A 3,311-nucleotide genomic window follows, 5' to 3' on the forward strand; every position below is an offset into this window, starting at 1 on the left:
TTTTGAAATTGGCAGTTTGACCCAGTTTTTTTCCAATTTAAAAAAAAAAAAAAAAAAAGTTGTGTAAGACAACCAGTAAACAAGCAGGAAAATGCTATTGAAAAGGAAGTCCGCTATTAAGGGAGCTTGCAAATGTAAATCCATGTTATTTTTTGAAAATAACTAAAAAAAAAACCACCATGGGTCAGATAATTCCCTTCACTTTTTACCACAGGAAATGATCAAAGTAGCAGAAAATCTGCTCTTTTTGGCCAAACTTCTGTCAGAGACAGAAGGGGTCGAGCCAACACATGGTGTATGCAGCCTTGCAGCAAGAGGGGATGTGGCTGATGGGAAAGGAGGTGGAACCAGGGAAAATCTGTAGGGTAATACCTCCTATTAAACCCACAGGAATTTTCCTATTCTAGATAAAACAGAAGCTGCTCCAATAAAGGAAATCTCAAACAACGCACCCTTTCTTTCTGGGCTGTCAGACTCTTGTGAATGCCGATGTGGGACTAGGAGCGTTGGGGATGTTCTGTGTCGAGCAGCGGGATTGCTGTAGGGAACCGGGGCCTCTGGGGTTGCCTGAGATATGTAAGAAGTACGGGCAAAAATGTGTACCTGCCAGAACAGTTTGGTGGGAAATTAAGGGGTTGTTGCTTTTTTTTTTCCCTTTCTTCCCTATCAGACTTTACAAGCTGAAGCAGATGGTAGGGACCAGTGCGTTTTACTTCTTTGTTCTTGCTGCATGTGAAAGGTGCCAGATGGGCAATGATAAAGATGGAAATTCTCTCCCTGTAGCACAGCGATAGTGAAAATGCGGAGCTTCAAGGCTGCCCTGTCCTCACAGGATCACCATAACATGGTTTTGGGGGGGCCCACTGGTTTCACTCTTTGACTTTCTGCCAAGAAACTGAGAGAAAACTCCAGTGGCAACTTGACAGGGGCATCAAGACTATGTTAAAATATTTCACACAGGACACCCAACCATCGTCAGGTTTGCATCATGCATAAACAGGCTAAAAATACACAGGCTAGGAGTTAAGTGCAAGGCCAGATCCTTCATATGAGTAACTTGGAAAATTAAACACTGTGTACTTCGGGAAGTGTTTATTTACTTGGCAATTATGAATTATCAAAAATTTTATATAAGAGTAGTTCAAAGGTATATTTAATTAACATAATTAGGAGCAGTATTCTGATTCATTTGCTTAATGAAGACAGACATGGACGTGAAGGGCCTCAGCCATAACTCAGTGACATCTGCGTAATTAAGTATTAATATTTTCCCCAAACTGTTAAATGTTAGGGGTCATTTTGAGTTGCAAAGCGAGAAATTATATATTGATTTTCATTAATCTTTTCCTAGAACTTGTTTTGTAGTACCAGAGTCCTTTGTGCCTAAGGGGATTTTTGTTTTGTTCTCTTAAAACCACACAGGGTATGATGCTATATTCCAACAAAGTCAAAAGCAGCATTTCGGGATTAATGCAGAGATTCCTGGGGTCTCTTGTCAGCTTGCCAGACTCTTGTTCCTGTTCTAACTTAATTTTTTATAATTTCCTTTTATGTTCTTACGCTTCTTGTGGCTGTAAAAGTTGAAGTTGTCTTACTCCATAGACAGCCTGGTTCTCATGTAGATACTATTTAGATTATTTAGAAATCCTGCTGGTTGCCAGATGGAGCTCTTTTGGGTTTTATGTTAAATACTTGGAAAGCTAAATAGCTTGATTTTTCTCTCCTCCCTCCCTTCCTCCCCCAACAAAATAAATAAATACTTGAAAAGCGATTACCAACAAGTTGCTTAACTTAAGTTTTAAAATCAAATTAGTTTGAGGTGAAGTGACTGCAAGTATGAGATACCTCAGAGCAGTTGGGTTTTGCTGGGGTTTGACTTACCTACCGCGATTTTAAACCAGCAGTTTTTCTCCAGGCTTGTTTGGGCAGCAGGAACCTGAACTTTAGTCTAAGGATAGGGAATTCTGGAAAGCATTGAACGTGGCCCTGAATCCTGCAGTAGCATTTCTTACGGGTTCTGGACTTCACATGGGAACCCCAAGGCGGTCTTAGGCTGTTAGGATTGCTGGAAATAACATGAAGGGTGTGGTGCACTGGTATGCTAGGCTGCTGCGAGCCACTTGTATCCCTGAATTAAGTTTAACCAGCCTTTGGATGACTGAGAATCTCTACGGTAGCTCCTGCGCCTCTCACCTCCCTGCTCTGAGCATTTAGGTGAGCCAGTGAGCAGGAGAGATTTGACGTCAGGTTCTCCATCACCAGCACAGAGCCTCGAGGTTGTTCACAAATCACACCATTGGCACCGGGAGCCCATACGGACGCCAGGGTGGGTGTACAGTGGGGTGGTTTGAAACGGCTTGTATTAATTTCTCTGAACTCTGGCATGGGAAAGGGGGTTCTTCACTCTTCAGCTCATTCAGTCAGTTTTGTTCGCAGGGCCTCTACTGGTGCACAGAGCATCTGCAGCAAGCCCGGCCAGGTCTGGCTGGCCTTTGTTTGGATTTTAGCAATTGTGAGGCTTCATTTGGTTGAAATTCAGGCCAACTGCTCAGTCTAGGAATGTTTCTCAAAAGAGCAGAGCCTGTTGGGCACTGCGGCATAGATAGCCTAAGGTACCTTCTGTTTCATACTCAATGAACACAAGGTGCTCCTTCACTTCATGCCGAAGGTGTTTGCGAAGCACTGGGCGTCAGTATCCCGCTAAATATAATTCCCTTGTCATCAAAATGGTCAAGACAGTAATTTTGGCATCCAGGTTGATGTTTTTAAAGTACAGAGTAAAAAATAAAATGCCATTTCCTAGTCAGTTTTGTCTGGTTCACGTTAAATATAGGAAGTGCCTTGAACTGGTAGGCATGCTGTCCAGGTAGAGTTTAGCCCCAGTTTGCATTCTGCTCATGCACACTGTGGAAAAAAGTGAGAAAAGTCAGGTAGATCTGTATGTGCAGTGAGACAAATTACAAGCCCTGTAGCACTTCTGAATTGCATGCAGCTAATGCTCTGGTCTTACTTAAATGCTTCAAATTTAGTCAATGATTAAAAATTTACTTTCTGTTTAAAAATTTACTGTGGAATCAATCTGTTCTGGCAATGTTAGATTCATAGTTAAAACACTTTATCCCCTTTTATCATCTTAAAGTAGCCATTAGTCTGAGACTTTTCAATCTTGGGGTCTGGGTCTGGCTTAAAAAAAAAAGAAAAACAAAAAAAAAATTGAACCCTATATTTCAGTTTCAATATTTTTGAAAGCTTTAAAGCTAATGGCTCAACCTATTTTTAAATTATGAAGCATGGAAAAATAGTGGGTGTAT

Source organism: Buceros rhinoceros, unplaced genomic scaffold (genome assembly GCF_000710305.1).
Source record: "Buceros rhinoceros silvestris isolate BGI_N320 unplaced genomic scaffold, ASM71030v1 scaffold38864, whole genome shotgun sequence".
NCBI classification, from domain to species: domain Eukaryota; kingdom Metazoa; phylum Chordata; class Aves; order Bucerotiformes; family Bucerotidae; genus Buceros; species Buceros rhinoceros.